Source organism: Pithys albifrons, chromosome 7, assembly GCF_047495875.1.
Source record: "Pithys albifrons albifrons isolate INPA30051 chromosome 7, PitAlb_v1, whole genome shotgun sequence".
NCBI lineage: Eukaryota > Metazoa > Chordata > Aves > Passeriformes > Thamnophilidae > Pithys > Pithys albifrons.
The window spans coordinates 49,391,338-49,413,383 of record NC_092464.1 but is presented as its reverse complement, the minus strand read 5'-3'; positions in this window follow the sequence as shown (position 1 = coordinate 49,413,383).

Genomic DNA, 22,046 nt, shown 5'->3' with positions numbered 1-22,046 from the left:
GAAGTGACTGAAGGAGATAACAAGAAACTGTGTTGAAAGGAGCTTTAAGGCTGGAGGGAGGGTTTTAGTGGAGCTCCTCAGGGACTGGCTTTGACATTGATCTTATTTATTATTTTCACTAATTACCAAAAAGTAGGATAAAAACAAGAATGTGCTAATGAAATTTGCTAATGGCTTGAAGTTGAACCTACATACGAGACCATCCTGCAGAGCTGACCTTGAATAGTGATGAGGTGGAGGTGGAAAGGAATTAGTATTAAAATCATGGAAATTTGTGTGTTTGGAGGAAAAGCAACAAGTATTCCTGGAATTTGTCATTCAGTGGGGGGACAAAAACTTTGAGGAAGGCTCAGCTGTATAATTTAGACCATGTATCTTTTTTAGTGTAGAGAGGTCTGATCCTCCCGCCACTGGAGGGAGACAAGGACCAATGAGAACAAACACGAGTAAATGCCATACGATGTGTGAATTCATGTGTAAGAGCTGGAAACAAGTCTGACCCTCGTGGTGTGGAGGATGTTACCTTGTATAGATCTGTCCATTTTCAGTTGCACCATGTCGAAATGGACAGTACAGGACAGTTAATGTGTGGGAAGGGAAGTTGCAAGAGGTCTGTGTTGCCCTGATCTTTTATTCGAGCACGTGTCATTTTGTAGTAGGTACTTAAAGAAAAAAACCAAACCAATATAAAAAACAGATACAAACCAAACAAAACTAATAGGGAAATGCAGTTGTCTTGATTCAAAAGAGTCCTGAGGATGATGATTAAAGGACCTCTTAAATAACTGCTCTTAATCTGTGCTCCCTGGAAAACTATCATTAGTTTATTTTAAATGTATTTCTTTTTTAACTGTAGTGAAATGATTGTGTTAATTGTTCTGTATTACTGTTACAAAATTGGTACTATAGCTGTTCAGCTAATAGACTAATTTCATTTTACATGTTTTTAATAGAAGATAATGAAACTGCAGACAAGCCAATGAGATTTCAGTAAAGGACAAAGCACATGTGCAGTCATGAATAGAGAGAGATGTTAACAATAACACTGAATTAAAGGAGAGGAAATATTTGCCAAGAAAAGAGAATAGTCATTTAATATTGTTCTCTGCTCCAAACCAATAAAACTGCAATACTCCAAAATTGTCCTGCTAGGGACATCAGACAGTAACAAGACTGACAGACTGCAGCTGCAATGATTGTTTTTTAAATGTGGAGGAAAAACAGTTAAAGGAATGACGACACATCAGACAAGTCCTAATGTAGTGATTATTCTCACTTTTTTTTTCCTATGCCAATAATTTGGATGCCCTGTCTCCACTGTGGAAAATACTGTACAGGCAATGCTCTCTTTCTAGCTGGCATGTGCAGTACTTGGTCAAAGATATCTGTGGTGCATGAATTTCCTAGTCTGTTTTGAAAGGTAAGATTGGATGAAATTGCAGCAAATCAAGAAGTTTCTATGTAGTTTGCAAAACAACTTTTCCCTATTATTTACCAGAATATTTCTTCCTGACTGGAAATTCTCCCCTTGTTTTTTTTTTTGTATTTCTTCCTTCTTTGCCCTTGTGGTGGCTTCTTTGGACCAGTGTCCTTATTTAAACTAAATTTCTTTTCTTTGTTGTAAAGCTCCCGGGAACTTATATGAACACTTGGCTGTTTTGGTTGAAGTCTCTGTTGTTAGAGCAATCACGTTCACAGGATTTAGCACCTTTTGATGCAATTTAGCTCTGGTGATACTTAAGCTAGTGTTTCACCTGAAGTCTGCAGTTATTTTACTCCCTCATGAATATGTTAATGAATTATTTCACACTCTTTAAAAAAATATATCTTTGCAGTCACAGAGCCAACTTGGCATCTCGGGGTGGTATTTAAATAACTTCATGGAAAATGTATCAGTCTATTTTTTTTTTAAAGGATAGTGAATAAATTCAGTGTGGCACGAATCTGGCAGCTGCATTGCAAAAAATATTCAGTGCAAGTAAATTATGCATTTTTTTTTGTTGTTAAAATAGTTCAGAGGATATACTTTTAAATGTTATTTTAATTACTACCTTTATTCTACTGTTTCTAAATAAAGGTATGCTTGGCAATTTACTACCTGAAATCTGATAGTCTAAATGTGTCCTTACTTCCTGATGTAAAATGTATCTTTTGTGAGCAGTCTCATATTCTAATTTTTTCTGTCAGATTGGTATATCAGCCTGTTGCTTTTGTTATATGCACAAAGACACAGGTGCATAATATTACTTTAATTTTCTTCATGTCACACCTTATGCCTTAGTTTTTTGTCTATGGAATTTGCTGTATTGATTATCTGTCCTTCACTTTATCTATGATTTTAATTATTTTTATTTTGGATGACTCTGGACATGCTTTCAGACTAAGTACTGCATTGTTTTAAAGTTCATTTAAACCCATATTTTATATATTAATTAGAATATATTAGTACTGAATGTATTAAGTTACAAGTATTTTTTGTATTTGTGGTTTCTGCTATGTTTTGTGAATTATTAGAAGCCTCATTAAAAGCTTGACAATAAGAACCATACAACCTGCTTTCCAGATCAAAGTAGTTCAAAGAAATCTAGATGCACATATATATTTTCATTAATTTTGTATTTTTACCAAAGCCTGGTTCCAGTAATTTTGCATTTTTTCACTTGCTATCGGTGAGTTTTAACAAGATTTTTGATCTTACAATACTTGTATCATGCTGGGGTTATTCAGGCAAACAAATATCAATCCATGTTTTGATTTGAGGGTACTTATTTCAACTTTTATGACCACTGAAATTAGTTTTCTATATTCTTTGCTATCTGCCCTCTGGGGGAAAGAACAACAGCTCTATCCATTGATACTAAAGGAAGTGGCAGTTTGGGGAACCCAGTTTTGGAGAAATTTTATGATTTACCCAGGACTTAGTCAGAAGTCCTTGGCAGAACAGCACTCCCAGATACTGGGATAATGCTCTGACTCCTCTTTCTCTTCACTTTCTGTGACCTACATGAACCTTCTCTCTCCCTGTCAGCACTTTGATAATGTGATTTAACTGATTTCTGTGGTTGGAGCTACTGCTGGCTGTGACGCTGTTCTTCAGCTCCATGAAAATGCAGGATGGGGAAGGGGTTTATCTCCAGATTACTAGTGGCCTCAGTGGGTCTGTGGGTAATGGAAGGAAAAGTGCTGTAACTCAGAGAGTTGAAGAGAGCTAAAGTCCAAACTAATATTGAAGTGTCAGGAGGAAGTACTTCTCCATTCTCAAAATAAAAATAAAACCAAGAAACTTCGTCTCTTTCTGTGTACAAAATAAGAGGGTTTATGTTCTAGTCATAAAATGGATGAGTATTGTGAAGCTTCAATTACTTCTTTCTCTGTGTGGGCACTCTAGGGTGCAAAGGGTTTGGTGCACTTGGGTGCAAATGCACTCAAGGGTTTCAAAACTTAGGAAAAATAATTTATAATGTTTCTTTGCACTGCAGCAGACTATGTTTGGGCCTCTAGAAGTCCTTACTCTTAGTATTTGTGCTTCAGATGTCATGGCTTGGAACACCCAGTGAGGTTCAGTATAGCACCAGTGAGTTTGCTGTTGACTTGTGCTAACCCCAGTAAGGCATTTAGACAGATGGGACATGAGACTGAGGTTGTAACTTAAGCAGGGGATTATAACTGAGCCCTCTAGGGAACTAGAAGTGGTTTTGTTCTGGTTGTAAATGTAATGGAGTAGATATTCTTTGGTGAATTGTTTATGGTTTAAGCTCTTCCTAAAGACAGGTTGGGGTGGAAAATGGCACTGTGACTTCATGATGTGAATCCCTCATGTCTCTGTTAAGATTAGGCCTCTGCTGAGCACTTTGTCTTGTGGTGCCTTCAGCACTGAAGGGAAGGATAAAACATTGATGGAAATTACTCTGTGAAATTTTCCTTATATTAACATTGTGAGTGAATGCTTTCCTTCTCTTCAAGATAGGCTTCTAAAACACACTAGCAGGTGAATTTGGGTTATTTGGGATTGGCTGGTTGTTCTGAAGTGTAACAGTCTCCTTTACATCAGATGGCAAGTTCTTGTCCACCATGCCCATCATTGTCATCCACAGCCTCCTGTCCTGACTGGTAGCCAAGCCTTGAAGGGGTGCAGACCTGAACCTTGGCCACCTGTGGAATGAGAATTTGTAGATAATACTTAGAACACATTAATTTTAAAGGAGTTTTGCGTGAATATAGATTCCAGAAATAGAATTATCACCTGGAATTTAAGAAGAACTTAATTTTCAAGTATAATACTGTAATCTTAGACTGGGATATGAATATCTTTTTATTCAGATGCTTGGAAAAAGAAAGAATCTGTGTACAGAACATGCTGTTATGTGTTTGCTTGTCTTGCTTTAGTAACATGCCCCTTCAATTCTGTTGCTGTGGAGCTGAAATTTGCCACTATGAAAGAGTCATGAGATGTTGATATTTTGGATCTTGGTGAGCTCTGCCAGGGTCCTTATATATAGACAGACCAGAACTCAGCCCAGCCACAGTTTGAAACAGCCAGTTGAGAGTCAGCCCCAGACAGATATTTGCTGTGTTGGTGAGGGGATTTGGCCAAGGCACTGATTTTTGTTTGAAAACTAACGCTGTGTTCTAAGAATGTGCAGAGAGACAATGCCTGTGAATAACAATTTCATATTTTATTTCTGGTTTTAATATTTTACTGTTTCTGAACAGTTATCATAATTAGAATACTTCTGTAATGTAACTTAGATTTGTAAACTAATTTGTTTACAGAAAAAAAGTGTCTTACTGTGTGAGATGAAATCAGTTGTATGTGTGAGAGGATGCCAGGTACACTGGCCCAGCCTAAAGGGATGGTGACTATTTGCATACTACCAGAAGTCTCAGTTCATTTTGAGAGCTCCACAGTTCAAGAATCAATTGGCTTTGCATATCCCAAAAGTTTAGGAATTGATTTTCTAAATGGTGATATTCAGGGCATAATGATCATGTCTGCCTGTTATTATATGATCAAATGTATCCCATGGAGGGAGAATTATTTAATCTCTGTGGAAACATGGAAATTTCATGATGCATTAGGTCTGTAATGGACACCTTTTTTTTTTTTGCAAAGAAATGAAATTGTTTTGTCTTCTAAACATATGATCTGTGATGCCTTGAAGGCTGCTTGGAAAGGTAGATAATTAGCTACCCACTGCCTAGAGAAATAGCTTGGAGATTTTTAGAAGCCTTATGCAAATGGTTTGGCATATTATACAAAATTAGTTTCAGTTAGGCTCAAATTTACCTAATTTAATTATCTGGAAAAGTTAATCTTTGACTTAGGAAAAGAAGGAAGAAGAAGACAGGGCAAAAAAGTACATTGGCATGTGGACTGCAACAATTAGATAGTGATAGATTTATAGCTGCCATTCACTTTGTAGATGTTCACCTTTAAGGCATCAGTAATGACGTTCTTTTATAAGACTCTATCAAAATTAATACCCTAGACCACAGGTGAAATAATTACTTAACTGAATTAAACCCTGTTGCTGGATATGGCTGTATCCTATTTTAGAGACAGTGAACTCAGCTGGCAAATCTGCAGCCTCCTGGGAAGTCTCAGCTCATTCTGAACATTTTGCTTGAGGTTTCAGGGGGTCTCTGGCATGGAGAGAACAGTTATCTGAAGGGGAAACTTGACAGTTTCACCAGACCTACGTTCATATGCCCATAACCTGTGGTGGTCTGTTTTATGCCTGCGTGGTGTCTCCAGCAGCCTTTTATCCTCTGTCTTGGTTATGGATGCATCAAATTTCTTCTTGATCCAGGGAAGATGGTCAGGAGATTATAGGAACAGGTGGTGCACAGCTGATTGCTGGTGGCTAGCTGTTATCTGCCTTTTCAGTATGCAGGGCTCGGGCAGAGAGCAACAAGGAAAAGGAAATATATTGGAAGCTGCTCAGGCCTTAACAGCTTGGCCTGTGGTTTGGTGGCTGAATTGAGACCAGAGAAACTGTGAACAGGCAGTTGTGTGGCCCAAGGTAGGTGGGAAGGCTCACAAAGCAGGACTGTACTAGCAGGGAACTTTTGTTGCATGGAGGATAATATGAGGTGTTGAGTATGTTGGGGTGGTGTGGATGGGTCAGTGGTGTCACTAAAGGAAGGAAGAAGTGCAGATCACTGCTGGATGATGGTCAAGTGGGGTTATTACAGACAGACCTCTGATGATCCCATCAGAGCTTGTAAGATTTATAGCCAGTCTTCATGAACTGAATTTCTGCAGCTGCAGTGAGCTCTTGCTGTATTTCAACATGCATGATGGTTTTGTAGAGTTATTTTAACAACCTCAACTGCAATTTGACCACTGTAAGAGCGAATTCCTTGAGCAGTGTTTAATACATCTTTTTGCACAAATCTTCTTTGGACAACACTGGCTTCATTTGCTGCTTTTGGAACATAAGCTGAAGTTTTCATCTGGGATGTTTCTTTGTGAGTTCTTAATTTTCTCTTTGAGCAGTATGTTGTGGTCAACTTCAGAAACATAATTTGAATAACTACAGCAAAAACTTTTAAGTGGCAATTATTCTGTATATTTATCAGTAAAAGAGACGTTACTTCATAGGATAAATACAGTTTCAAAGAAGCTCAAAAGCAGATGGAATAGTTTAGATAACCTCCCAGTGTTAGGAACATGTTTAGGATGTTGTTACTATAAGCCACATTATATATTTAGGATAGTATTGAACATATAGGGACCATTTGTGATAGTTTCTATGGAGCTCTGAACTCAGGGTTCTGTTGAATCTATGACTCTATGACCTGTAGTTAAAACACTTTTGAAATGCCATCCTAGAATTCCCCCTGGAGCTTTACAGCTTGGGGAAAGAAACTTAGGAAGACATACTGGGGGACTGAGAAGTGTGCTGTTTTGTTTTGGACAGATCAGCATATGCTCAAATATTAATTCTAAAATAATAAGGTTCTGTACAACAACACATTTGCAAGGAAGTGTATTTTACAGCATTTAATAGCTGTTTTGCATCTTTATGGTGTCCCATCGTTTCATTCATGTGTAGCAGATGCTTGATGAAGACACTCCATTTTCACTTCTGTCACCCCCCCCACAAAAACAAACAAACAAATAACCAAAAAACCCAAACAAACAAACTCCAAACCCAACACTGACACAAGAAGTTAGCAAATCCATTCCATGGCAGCAGGACTAGTTTTTCTGTCCCAAACAGTATTTTGACAGTACAGGAAGATTGCTTCTATCTCACTCGTACATCCTGGGTTTCTCTACACTCAGTTGGTTAAAACTTGGTTGTAATAATGCCAAGGTCATGGGTTCAATCCCCTGTGTGGGCCCTTGACTTAAGAGTTGGACTCAATGATCCTTGTGGGTCCCTTCCAACTCAGAATAGTCTGTGATTCTGTGATTCTTTGGGATCTATTCTGTAGGTAACGCAAAAATAGTAATTTTAAATATGAAAAAGAACCTTAAATTGTTTGTTGGTTTGTTTTTTGTTTTGTTATTGAAGTTCTAGTTGGAGAAGGGCTTTGTTACATTTTGCTTGTATTATTTTTAAATAGATACTTTTTTGTCTTTACTTACAATAAGGTGTTAGAACTTGAGGCTATAACATTTTCTTTACAAGACATTAATTTTTCTATGTTACAACATTTTATTATTACTGCCATGATCCTCAGGGATGGCTCAAGAATCCTTTCTAGGACCTGCAGCTCCCCATAATAAATGCTGTTCTTAGCCAAAAGTTACAGTGTTAAGCAGAAACTACAAGCAGGTCAAATATTGGTACTAACTTCTTTTGATTTCCATTATAACACCAAGGACGTAATTTTTAAGCATGACTTTCTAACCATGAGCAAGAGATTTTGTTGTATGAGTGACTGATCGCTTGAACAAGTTGCTCAGGGAAGTTGTGGAGTCTCCCTCACTGGAGATAGTCAAGACACAACTGGACACAGTCCTGTGCCATGTGCTCTGGGATGGCCCTCCTCGAGCAGGGAGATTGGACCTGGTGACCCACTGTGGTCTCTCCCAACCTGACCCATTCTATGGTGCTGTGATTTAGGTTTCATACATACTGCTCTGACCTTATCTCTGATAATCTGACTCATTTACCTCATGTAGGAGTATCTTGATGACAAGACACCTTGAAATCTGAGTATCTGTTATGTAAGTAGCCACATTCTTTATAGTCTTCAAATATGCAAATGTTTGTAAATTCTCCTTTCCAGTTTTTATTCATATTTGCAGTGTGGTGTTAAAAGTAGAGCCAGAAGCAAAACTTAATGTGAAACCCACACTTTTGTATCTGTTTTGGCCATCACTGGTAACTCAACAGTGTTCTAACTTTATAAAAACAGCTTTTCATTGTTAAAGGATGAAAAAAGGGTTTCAAACTAAAGCCTAGATATTGCTAGTAAACTTAGATCTGAAAGTGAATCTAGTACTAGGAAGATATTAGTTGAAGAAAATAAAGATAAATATGTTTTCTTCCCCCACAATATCATCACTTTTATGATGGACTTACCTCCCAGTTTAGAATGATAAATAATAAATCCTCTTTTAGCCAAGAACAAAAATATTATTCTTACATGCAAGTATGTTTCAAAATGCTTTGTTAGTAATGGACAGGGCTTAATATGTGCTTAAACACTAAGAGAAATTTCTCAGTATTTTTGATTTCAACAGTGCCAGTAAAAATACAGACACAGGAACACATGCCGTTTGGCAAGAAGGAGCTAATGTTCTGTAAGCATACAGAGGGAGAATACTTGGGTTTTTCCAAACATAGAAAAACACTGGTTAGAGGCATATGAGCTGATAGATAGCATTGAATGATCCTTTGCAAGTCAGCACTCTGCCTCACAAAAAGCAAAGGAAAATCTTCTCCAGTTAATTTACCCCAACTTTAATAAGTGTCAAGTGTTCTTGTACTTCAAGGCACATATTGACTTGCTAACCTTCTTCTAATCTAGCTTAATCTTTGTCAATATTTACCTCTTCATGCAATAAAAACTGAGAAGTCAACAGAACCCAACTTCATCTCTGTTTTTGAACTTGTGCCATTTCTTTGTCCATTTCAGTGCAACTCATATAGATCGTGAGAAAAAAAAATTAAACTTGTTATGTAACTGCTGTTATGTATTTTATAATAATAAAACTTGTTGAACTGTTTAGACCTCTGGCTGTAAGTAGAACTCTCCTCAATTATTCTACAGACCTTAAAAAATATTAGGTATTTTTGACCTTTTATAGACATTTCTTGTCAGACTGAGTATAGTATTGCTCTACTACTAACCAGCTGAATTCCTTATTAAATTAAGTGTATAATACAACTTATAATAAGGTTCCTTAGGTGGCTGGTTTATGAGACAATCCCAAAGTATTCTGTGCAAGCATGTACTTCTCTAAAAAGAGATCATTACAAGCAGATATTTAAAAGAAAATACTGGTACTGATCTCTTAGGATGCATCTTGCTGTACTCATCTGTTTTGCAGCTCCTAAACAAAACCTGTGGAACAGTGTAAGGGACCTGAGAAACTACTGCTTTTGTTTGTCATTGACTCGCATTTCCAGTTATGCTGTAGCCCTGAGGTGACAAGGGGACTTTTCATGAAGTCAAAATCCAGCCTAAGCCCCTTGTTTGCTATGCAGATACTGAATCTATCAGAGCTGAGCTGCACTGTGGTTCTGAGGACAGCATTTCATGCCTCTGTTCTGGCACTGAACACTCCGAGTCAGATCCCTCTAATGTCTGCGCCTCATGAAATCTAAATATGTAGAGCTGCTACTGCTGCCTGAGGGTTTAGAGGATGTGGGAGCTGTTGGGACATCTGCTGCCTTCACAGAGCTCAACTGAGCTGGTCTACCCAGATGAACATCTTCTCTGTCCTCATTGCATCTTTAAACTTAACTAAGCTTATGTCCTAGCTCAGCAGGTGGGACCAGCTATCACTGTGTGTGGGTGATCAAAGCTGTGTATTCTACCCCTTCTATTCATTCCCCAAGGACAATGGACCATTAGCAGCAGCTGCCCAGGGAGCCATTAGTACCGGCACACCCAGCCTGAGGGGGCGTGGCTGCTAATGGGCCATCAACAGTTCAACAATACCCCCTGGCTCCCAGAGTTAATCACCCATTGTGTGAGTCCCCGCCCAGGGGGAGGGACTGGGTGCTCCCTGAGGGTACATAAGTGGTGGGTAAGACCTTAGGAAGCACTTGTCAGATCCAGAGGAGCAGCAGGACCTTGACAGGAGGAGATTACTGCTCTCGACCAGACTACAGCCATCACCTGCACCTACAGGTTTCTCACTTCTTTTTGCTTTGGACTTGGGGGGAACCACACGGGTCTCAGCACAAGGGCTAACAAACCCCTTTGGATTTGTGCCCTAGGACACTGGGTTATACGGCTGGGTTTTGTGAGTTGAAAGCAATTTCTCTTTGTGTCAGTGTATTTATTGTAATATAATTACTAAATTTTAGCCTCTGACTTATAATCTCTCTTGTGGTGAGTTCATTTCCCCTGCTGGTTCACCTTTAAACCACCACAGCTTACAAAGGTCTTGTGAAAGTAGCAAAAATCTGATTTTATTAGTGTTGTTGCTCAAGGTGAAACATTTATTCCTTGAAAAATGTTTCCTTGATTGCCAACAGGTTGGTTTAGAGCTAGATGATGACTGTATTGGTGAGTATGGCTTCCCTGTACGTGCTTTTTGCTTATTTGAATATTAGCCTGAAAGAGTCACATGGCAAAGAGCAACCACTCAGATAAAGCATATATGCATGGAGGGCAAAGTTCAGACAAAACACAGAAATGGAGGTAGTGGTATAACCCCATGCTGACTAAGGGAAAGTAAAATGTGAGAGGTCAGGAAAAGAGTTGAAACACACAAGAATGACTACTGAAAAGAAAGGGGAACTTGAGTGGTGACCTATGCCCCCAGTTGTAATTTATGTTCCATCTCAAATCCCTGACTCCCTGTGTGGATGTCTCATGTCAAACTGTTGTGGTTCATTGTCAGTGCTGAGTTAGTCAGTGTGTGTGTCTTTGGTGCTGGTTAGAAAACTGCTGCAGATAGAAATTAACAATATTGTAAAGATTTTTATGATGTTTAATAGAGCTGGTTCCATATTTTCCTGCTCAATATTTTTTTCACATCAGAAAAATCAAAATGCTTTTATGTAAATTGCTTATTTCATTGAAAATGTTGGGCAGCAATTGTTTGAACACCTTGTTTCCCTTTGCATGTCTTCACGGTATATGACTCAAAGGATAGATTAGCCACAAAAATTGTGTAATATCCTTTCTCCCCAGTTTGAATTTTCAACTTGAGCAGTGGTCTGGTGTTTGCATTTAGCATCAAGCACCAGCAATTAACCTGAATGAAGATACCTTCCCTCTGGTAGAAGAGATGATGAGAATCACTTCATGTCAATGGGACCAAACATTCGGAGAACAGCTTTTAATCAAGATCGATACCAATAATGAGAAAAGGGCTTAAAACCCAGCGAAGCAATAATGTGCATATTAGTTTTTTGATTGAACATGCTGATAACCTCAGAAAAAACATTACACCAGTCAACCTGTAACAAACGTAATGGGACTGCCACTCTCACAGGGGGTTTGTTTCAATCAGTTCCAAACTCTCACAAAGGCAGACACCAAAATACTTGTGTACCCCCAGCTACATCACTGCTCTTTTATGCAGCACATTCCAGCAGAGGCTTACTCTCAAAAGACATTGCTAAATTTTTTTTCTCCTCCTATTTTGAGGTATAATTGACTTTCTAAACAATATACTGTTATGCTAAGCATTTCATTTTGTAGGCAAGAGAATAACTACTGTGTTTTCATTTTAATATATAATTCCAGCCCAGTAATCCTACTGGGAAGGTTTTTAATAAGACATGAAATTTCAGAGGAAGAGAAAGCAGTAGCATGAATGGCCTGTTCATATTCCTGCTACAGTACTTGTTTTCAGTATCTGAGGTAAGAGATATTTAATGACCTTTGGGTTTTATAATTTATTTTACAATTTCCTACTAATGAGTACCAAGGAATGTAGCCATGTCCAGATATGATGCTAATTAACAGAGTTACTTAAACAACCAAACTTAGTCTGAATTTCAGCATAGTTCCTTCCCAAGACATAACTCAGGTCTCAAACTCATGATGGCTCTGTACTTTTGCAGATAATGCCAATTTTCCCCCTTGATTCCTTGGTTACATGAAATTTGTACAGTTGAAAATTCAAAACTGGAAAAAAAATCCTCAAAACCGAAATCCAAGTGTTTGGAAAACCATGTCCTTCTGTATTTACCAGCACTGTGTGCTTTACTTTGGCATTGCAATATGCCAAATAAAATGTCAAGAGTACTGTTTGGAAGATAGAAAAATTTTAATTCTTTGTCAGTGAATGTGTTTTTTTTTCTTTTTCATTTCTTTTTTTTTTACCAGAAGCAGAGGAGGACAGCAGCAGACAGAAGTGGGTATAGAAATACACAACAATAAAAATGCAATAACTTAATGCCAAAAGGAGGAGTGATGTACAGTCATGTTGAATTTAGACAAAATCAGAAACCCTGTTATTGTAATCTGAAATGTGTGGGTGGACCTTTATGTCAATGTTTGTGATGATGTGCACTGGCATAAACTCCAGCTGGAATTTGCAGGAAGATTTAGTCTTTTCCAATAGATAACTTGTTAGAGATGCATACACATACATATGTATCTTCTACCCACATCTTTATTTATGGTGATGCTTTGTTATTTTAACTTTGTTGTGATGAAGGGAAACCTGTATATAGTTTTGAGATGTCCTTGAGGTCTATCGGTCTACATATTACACTCCAGAGTTTTCTAGGCATGGTTCAAAAAAGCCTGGGAATTGAATAGCAGATGGACAGGAGAAAGCTTTTTAAGGCTAACAGTGGTATGTCATTAAAAAATCTCCAGAACTGTTTGGTTTAAAGTGTGCATGAACTTCAGGAAACTGACCCAATGGCAAATGATCCTCACTGAACAGTTGGGCTTTATCTCTTGCCTGAAATGGTTTTGACTCTTTCTGGCTTTTAGATCTTGCTTTTTACTTGTCTGCTGCATTGGAATTTTTCCACTATAGGTTTCTTGCAGGCAGTTACAAGTCATCATTAAGCTACTCTTCTCAGTTGACTAGACTGATTTTCTTTTTTTTTTTTTTAGCATATCTAACATTTTAAAATAATTTTCATTACTCTTCCATTATTTTATTCCACAGTATTTTACCAGATCCAAAGTAAAACCTGGAATCCTTTGTGACAAAAATTAATTCTTTGTGAACTCCATTTCAAAAGAAGCCCAAATGAAATGTTTTGGTTTTGTTGCCCCTTTGGAGGATGCTCTTGTCAATATTTCCTCCCAGTAGACAAAACCTAGGAAAAAAAAACTAGAGGCTCAGTCATCATGGAGGTTAAATATATTGGCTGTCTGTGTTCTGTTGATGTTAATATGTGCATCTGCCCTCAAACCAACCACAGTCCCATGGCTATCTGCTTGCAAGCCACTTGTAAGATTAAAATTGGTCACAACTTCCCCAAGAGGTGGACAAAACCCCATCACTTCAATTTTCCTGATGAATTTGGTTTTCTTTTATTAAATTCAACATGTCATGATAAATAGATTTTTCTGTTTGATACGTGGGGTGAGGACAGAGAAAATTACTCCAGCAAGGATTCTAAACGGGATTTACTATAAAGTCTATCTGTCTTTCCAGGGGTTGTATTTCTCCTTGTGCCATGCCTGTGAGAGCATGAGTTTCAGCCCAATTAATACAGCATCATAAAAAGTTTCAATCCCAGAGCCTGTCAGGAGAGAATTCCTCTTCTCACAGACGAGCTTTGATGCTGCTGCTCTGAAGCAGCACCTTGTCCCAGCAGAGCTATCTTTTGTTGCCTTTTAGAGGAACTGTTCATCATGTAGCTCCTTTCCAAACAGTGAGATGGCTCTCAGACATTAGTTCAGAAACATGTCTTGGATCCCTTAAAACAAAGCAAGAACTCCCAAAGTCTTTTGCTGATTACTGTGTCTTGTGATCACAAAGGTTTTTGGGGCAAGGGTTCCTTCCTACAGTGCCAGGTGTCCAACTCCTTACCTGTCTGCTATATTATTTGGGATAGAAATCTGTGCAAAAAGCTAAAAGAATACTCTTTTTAACATGAAGGACTTATTTCAGTCTAGTTTATACCTGTTCTTTAAAATGCAATAAAAAAGGCCGAGTTGCAGATGTGTAATCTCACTTGTCTTCCATTCTTTATCCCTTGTCTCAGCAGCAGAAATTCTACAGCATGTCTCAAACATGTATAAACTTATTGTCCTTACTTCATCAAAAAAAGTCTAAAGTAAGATAAACAAATACTGTCTTTAATTGAAATAGCTTCTTTTTTAACTGATATTCCAAGTCAATATAAACTGTCATCCTTAATTTGCTTTGTTCAAGTGTAAATGGAATTGCACCCATAGTAATAAGGTGGGAAGGAAATAAAGTCCCTCTTATTCTTTAGGGATTTTTTTTTCTTTTAACAAGTCTCATATGTTAATGAAGCAGATGGTCACTTCTAAGAGCCAAAATAATCTTTATGTATTTGAATGGCATGAATACTCTCAGGTCTGGTTAAGTCAGACACAAAATAGTAGTATGTCTGTGTGCCGGTTTTGTCTGAGGTAGGATTAATTGTGTTCACAGTGGCTACCATGGGGCTGTGTTTTGGATTGATGCTGAACACAGAGTTGATAATATGGTGGGTTTTGTTATTGCTGAGCAGGGCTCACACAGAGCCAAGGCCTTTTCTGCTTTTTGTACTGCCATGGTGGCAAAGAACTTGAGGTTTCATGGGGAAGGGGAAGGACACAAAGCTTGAACAGAAGAGCCCAACAGACCAAAAGGATATTCCAGACCATATGACATCCTGCTCAGTATATCAAGTGCAGGGAACAAGAAGGAAACGGTGGACATTTGGAGTGATGTAGTTTTTCTTCCGAAGTCACCATTACACATGATAGGCCCCTGCTCTCCTGGAGAGGCTGAACACCTGCCTGCCCATGGGAAGAGTGAATGAATTCCTTGTTTTTCTTTGCTTGTGTGTGTGGCTTTTGCTTTCCCTGTTAAATTGTCTTTATCTCAACCCACAAGATCTCAAGCCTTTACCCTTCTGATTCTCTCCCTGATCCTGCTGGTGGGGGAGTGAGTGAGCAGCTGTGTGGGACTTTGTTGTTGCTGGCTGGGGTGAAACCATGATAGCTTGGAACACAAAAAATGGTACAAAAATTCACTTAAAACCTTCTGTTTTGAAAAAAACCCATCTGAGATACCCTCTATTTCTACCTTCTTGAATTCCCTAGAGATAGATTTACAAGACAGGTTAAACTAGGGACACATCTCCTTCTTCAATCTCACATTTATCTTGTCTTTTGAAGTGCTACATGATAAATGACCTCATGAAGATGCAGTATTTAATGCTGTGCACCTCTCTGGTTTTATGCCTTTAAGAAAATTTGAGATTTTTCTAGCAAATGCTTATTTTACGTGACTTTACTGATGTGTTTGGATTTCAAATAATGTTTTCATTTTGTCTAGTTCTGTGTGACATTATTCTGGTTCTGGTGAATGACATTTAAATAATTGGTCTTAAGTAAGGAATATAATTGTCTTCAAAGAATTAGTTTCAGAGAAAGTTTCTCTGCAATAGAGGCGAAAAACCCCCACCCAAGCCACACAAGAATGAAGGAACCTGTGGCATCTTTATATCTAGTTTCCACTGCAGAGCATCAGAGAAATAGAGAAGCGATCAGTTGTCAGTCATTACACCAGTGGCACTGTTTCTAATTTGATTTAGCTTCAGATTAATTGAAACAGGCAGTATTGATTGCCACTAAAAGAACTGGAAGTTATTTCATATGACAGAAGTCGAATGGAATACTTTGGAAGATGAGTCCAACTCTTACACAGACATGCTTTTCTTCTGTTTTCTATTTGTCCTTGAAGGAAAGAACTCTATTTGCATTTGTAAAGAGATGCTTGTTCATAGTTGAATGTGTTATGCATGATCCAATCTACTGCAGTTTACGAAGGCTTTCTAGTCCTCCGTGCTCTGAAAGATAATATATTTGGGCTATCAGTTTTTGCTCATCTCAGATCTTCTCTACAGAAACATATATCTTTCTGTTTTTTTCAGAAATCAATAACCACCTCATATTTTGTCACTTGCTGTCTGCCAGAAATTTCAGAGTCAGAACTAATCAAGAGCTTATTTCTGGATCTTAACAGATTGGACAACAAAGCCTACAGCATTAGTGCAGGTCAGTGAATTGCTCTTGAAAAAATGGGAGCACCACCTAACAACATATTTAATTTTAGTTCAGTGAATAGTTGTTTTATTCCTCAATCGCACCTGAATTTCACAGACAGTTCACTGATGCTTTTATCAGGCCCATTCTAAATGATGCTTTTCACTAGTTTTTAGTGTTTTGAGTGCAAGTGAATAAGAAATACCTGAACTGGATTTCACTTTCTTCTTGGAAATAAAGTCAAAGCACAGATAGAAGCAGGAAATGGAGCCACAGGATTTTAATGAGAAACCTTACCTGCCAAGTTAATCCTTACCAGGAAAACTAAAGTAGACAGGAGGCTTTCATTTCCTTGCCACACCACACTCTGAACAAGTAACAACACGTACCAGAGCAGTAGCACTGCTTTATTCCCAAAGCACTGCTCAGGTGCTGGAGAAAAGGTCTTCTACACCTGTGCACAGTTCCAGATGGTGACTCCTACTGGAATGAGGGACCCTGCCACATGTGCACACACAAATTTTAGCTTCCTTGTTCCACCACTTTTCTACCAAATTCTGCTTCTGGTTCCTACAGTATTGTGGGAGTGAAGGAATGGCTCAAAATCCCATATTAATTTCTGTGAAGATATTTAATATTTAATTTCATATGCTGCAGTCTACAAGCAGTTTAAGCATTTTGAGTTTCAGTTAAGTTACCTACAGGGATGGGTTTGTCCTTGTTGTAAGCATGGCCTAAAGCATCATAACGTCCAAGCAAAAGAAGCTTTTGTACCAAATGAAAATCAAATCAATATGAATTGATACATAGTTTCTGTAGATGTTCCAAACTGTCAGTGCTGGAAAAAGATATCCTGGGCTTTGGAAGGATCCTGATGGTGTGCCAAGCAGTTGTGCTCCAATGAGTAAGTTTGTATTTCTAGTAAAGTGCTTAGTGGTGCTTGATAAAGAGGTGTATTTCCACCGATCATTGTGTTCAAATAAGTTATGTTCATGTTTTGGGTGGAATTTTTTGGGGGGAATCACCACAATTGGTTTATAGTGATGTTCAACACTGGCTAGCCTATGCAGAAGTCCATGTAACTTCCTATTGTAGACCAGAGTTTAGGTAAGTTTGTGTCAAGTTTCAGAGTTTACCAGCCCTCTATGTTGAAGAGGACTGGGTCACTATTATTTTTGAGCTGGCTGTAATGTGACAACCTCCCTAAAAGTCTGGAAGTGTTTTGTTTATTTTTAAATAAATGCTATTAATTTTTTTAAAGGCAGGCTAAGTTCTGCTCCAGAATGTTTTCTGCAGTCTATGGTCTAGTAGTAAGTTACACAAAACTTTGGTTTCCTGCAATCGTTCTTGACTCTCAAAGTAGAACGCTGTTCTATATAATTTAGTTTTTGGTTTGGATATAGTAATGGCCAAGTTGGATAACTAAAAACAATATCCAAGCAAAACTGCAGGCACACACTCCTAATGCATTCCTATTTCAAGGTAGAATAAATGTGCATATCTTCCCACCAAGGTGTTGACAGATGAGTTGTAGCAGTTGAAGTTACTTCTCCCAGGTGTCCATCCTTCCCCTGAAGAGAGTCAGAGATAGAATATGTCTGTGAGCCTCAGGCTGTTCAGCACTGAGTCTGGCAGCCTTGCTCCAACCCCTTAGAAGTGTAAAGCAAGTTGTCAGATTTTGCACTCAAGTGGGAGAATTGAGGCTATATTCCCTCTTGTTGACTGTGCAGGGTAGCAACCTTTGCCTGTAGTAACAGTTAACTGGTCTAGTACCTTTCACTGCCATAGACATGTATGGATCAGAGATCTAAGTGCTTTTCATGTATTTGAAGCCCCACCTGTCTTGAGAGTGTGCTCTGCCTGGGCTTGGATCAAGGTCTTTGAGATCTACTCTGAGTTGATAGCCTTTCATTCATGACTGTGTTCATGGACACTTACACAGTATGAAACTGAAAGCTCTTAGTAATGCAGAATAAAAGTTCCGTAAGTGAGTAGTCAGGAGAGAAAGATAACTATCTCATTATAATATCAATTCTTCTAATTAGATAATTTCTGTAGATTACAGGTAAAAGAACTGTTGCATGTAGGAATGCACAAGATGTGACAAATATCATATGTATTAATGTCATACATTGAGGTAATGAGGCCTTATTTTTTACTTATTTGTGTGTAGCTAAAACTTTCTGCCTTTAAAGATGATTTTAAGACTTTCTGCTTTTCTAATTTTGTTCTTTGGATAGATTATCATCTTATGTTTACTGAAATGTGGATGCTTTCTGCTTGACAAATAAGGCTGAAATAGAGAGGCAGCACTTTTAGTAGGCAAATTGCTATCTGAAGGATGCAAACATTCTTAAAAACACCAAAACTTTAAAACCAGAAGTAAAAAAAAAAAGCCCACACCAAACCCCACCTGCTGCTTCCCAAACAAGACATAAACCCTTCCTCCTTCCTAAACAATCTATCATGTTTAGTACTTGTTACTGCCTATTGCTTCACTGTTAACAAGCTGTCAGTTATCAAGACCTTTCTCTACCATTCTTGTCACTAGTATATTTGGAAAACTGATAAAGATAATATACTTAAAAGATTGAAAAGAATTCCAGTATGGAAACTAGATTAACTGCATTCTCCTTTGCTGTTTGAAGCTGCACATCTAGATCCTTTCCAGAGCGGGATAGGTCGCTGCCTCTTTGAAAGACTGTTTTGCTGCAAACCCTCTCCTTGCTTTTCAGATTATGTGTTGATTGTGACTCATGTCACAGCTCTTGTCTGAGAGGTCTGTTTTGATGATTACATGAGAATAGTAGTGTAGTGCTCCAAATCCATTTAAATCACTTGTAAATGACTCACCTGTTATGTCTCTTGCTTCTGCTATTGTGTGGTACCTTCTTATATGTCAAGGTGAACTATTTCCTTATGTGTAAAGAATAGGTTCATAATCCCAAAAAGAATGATGAAAACATGGTAGTTCAGTAACTACTGCAACTTTGTTATAGGATGTGTATGGGTTTCTATTAGGCAAACACCTCAACTATAAATCTGAAATTTTTTTCTTAATTCCCTTGATCTGTGTTACCAAGCAATTGTATCAGACCTAGAGGACAACTATTGACAGGAATAACAGGACTGTCTTCATCTTCACAATGGGACCTTCAACAGCGAGTTTCTTCTCAAGTATTGTTTTCTGGTCCCTACAGTGTCTGGGTGCATTGTTGGACTGCAGGTATTAAGCCTTTTTGAGATGGAGCTGTCCTTCTTTTTCTGTGTTTGCTGAGCATCAAACTGCAGGGGTGGTAAAACAGTATAGCTGGAATGATGCAGTGGGTTGAAGCCACTGAAGTGGGGCAAACCCTTTTTTAATCCTTTTTCACCTTTCCCCTCCCTTGGGTCCTGCTCTGGCTTGTTGTGGTCTGTGCGGTCTGTGCAACAGATCTAGCTTTTTTATGACTTTGCCATAAATTAATGGAACACACTAAGTCAGAAGAAAAATGGTAATTGCATTTGTTGGGTTAGTTTCCTGCTGGATTAATGAGGTGAATTCTTTTACTACACAGTTACAAAAGCAGTAGAGTTGTGAACAATTGTCCAATAGGGAAAGTAATAGAGGCATACTCTTTCCAAATTTCTTTCATCTCTGTATTTGTAAATAACACATAGATAATGGCATTTCTTCTATTAGCAACACTGTCACGGTTTAACCCCAGCTGGCAACTCAGCCCCGCACAGCTGCTTGCTCATTGCACCTGGTGGGATGGGGGAGAGAATGGAAAGGGTAAAAGTGAGAAAACTCATGGGTTGAGACAAAGACAACTCAATAGGCAAAGAAAAGGCTGTGTGCAAGCAAAGCAAAACAAGGAATTAATTCACCCCTTCCCATGTGGGGGCAGCCACCCCCAAGAAAACAAGGCTCCGTCACCCATAGCAGTGACCTGGGAAAGAAAATGCCATCACTCCAAATGTGTCACCATTTCCCACCTTCTCTCCCAGCTTTATATGCTGAGCATGATGCCAGCTGGGGCCAGCTGTCCTGGCAGTGTCCCCTCCCAGCTACTTGCGTACTCCCAGCCTCCTCCTTGGCAGGATGGTGTGAGCAGCAGCAAAGGCCTTTCCTCTGTGTAAGTGCTGCTCATTGCTAATAAAAACATTCCTGTGTTATCAGCACTGTTTCCAGCACAAGAACAATGCAAAACTTAGCTACTATGGAGAAAATTACCTCTAACCTGGCCCAAACAAGCATAAATACTAAGGTGCTCTTTTTTTGGTTGTTGTTGACTTTGGTGTGATTTGTTGTTGTTGTGTTTTTTCTCCCTCTCAGCTTGTTACCATCTAATCAGGGATGGGGTTTCACTTTCCTCTTTATGAGCCTTACCTCAGATAATTGCTTGTGCTTGTTATTAGCTGAATAATAGTTGACCATAACATTGATTTTAATAGTCCATTATAGCCTGTGTGGACCCTGGGAGACTAAAAAGGCTGTGGTATATGAACATAAAAAGGAAAAATTTAATTGCATTCGATGAAAACTGCAAAGTATAGAACAAAATCAATCTTTGCAGCATTAGGTAGTTACTGTTTTCTTAATGTAGTTCAAATTCATCTTTCATATAGTTCTCTGTATTAAGATTAAAATTTTATTTTGAAGATACTTTGATTCTTTTGATAACTTTGTTTTGAAACCTTTGTTTTGAACTGATACTAAGGAAGGAGATCAGAGTTCCCTGAAGGGAAATTTAAAGCATCATAAGTGCATCTGAGTCAGCATATCTTTTTGGTTTCTCATTTGCTTTTTTCCTGTTTTAAAATGTAAAAGTTGATTCCAAAGGAAAATAGAAACCCAGTTCTGCAATTGTTAAAGCAATGTATTAAATTTGTCCATGGTTCTGCCTGATTATCTGAGTCCTTGGACCTCTGGAACAGGTATATTTTCTCTATTTCTAGTGTCATTTGAGGCAACAGGAGATGCTTGAGAATTATCAGGACTTGGCTCCCCTCAACTAGAAAGGAGCTTGGAGTTGGTAAGCAGGAATATGACTCCACGCGTTAAGGCAACTGCTCTCAGGAACAGATGCAGCCTCTGCAGGAATGGGCAGGCTGACTTGTCCTAATCACATCAGCTGGCATGGGGATGGGATGTCTGTCTATTTTACCTCCCTCCTGCACCAAGTGCTGGCCAACAATATCCCTGAGGCCTGGAGATAAATCTGCACTTGTTTAATAATATTGTCAATTCTATCCAAATTTAGGAACTGTTGCAGTACATTGGAACTTATCCTCTGCTCCAGGTTTGTTCAGGTGGATTCTAACTGACTTTGTTAACTAGTGACGAAATACATAGCTTTTTTCTTCTTTTGAGTTGTTTTGTTACTTAAAAATAAAGAAAGAAAATGCACATCTTGATGCTGCCCTGATTTCTATTGACAAGTAACTTGTTAAGGTTGTACGCTTTAAAGAACTTTCCTTGTTTAAAGGCTAAAAGGTTAATAACTGAACCCAGATTGTCTCCAGTGAATCAAGCTCAATTTTCTTGAGCCTATTGAAAGCAATCTGCTCCAAAGAAGCTAATTAGAGAGAAGAATATGGAATGTCTGGGTAACACTGTGTATATGTTGTCATATATATTATGCACTTCATTTCCTGCAATTTTGTGATATTATGTAGTTGTGTCTAACTCGCTTTCCTTTTTGGTGGTGACAGTAGTGAAATCAAAT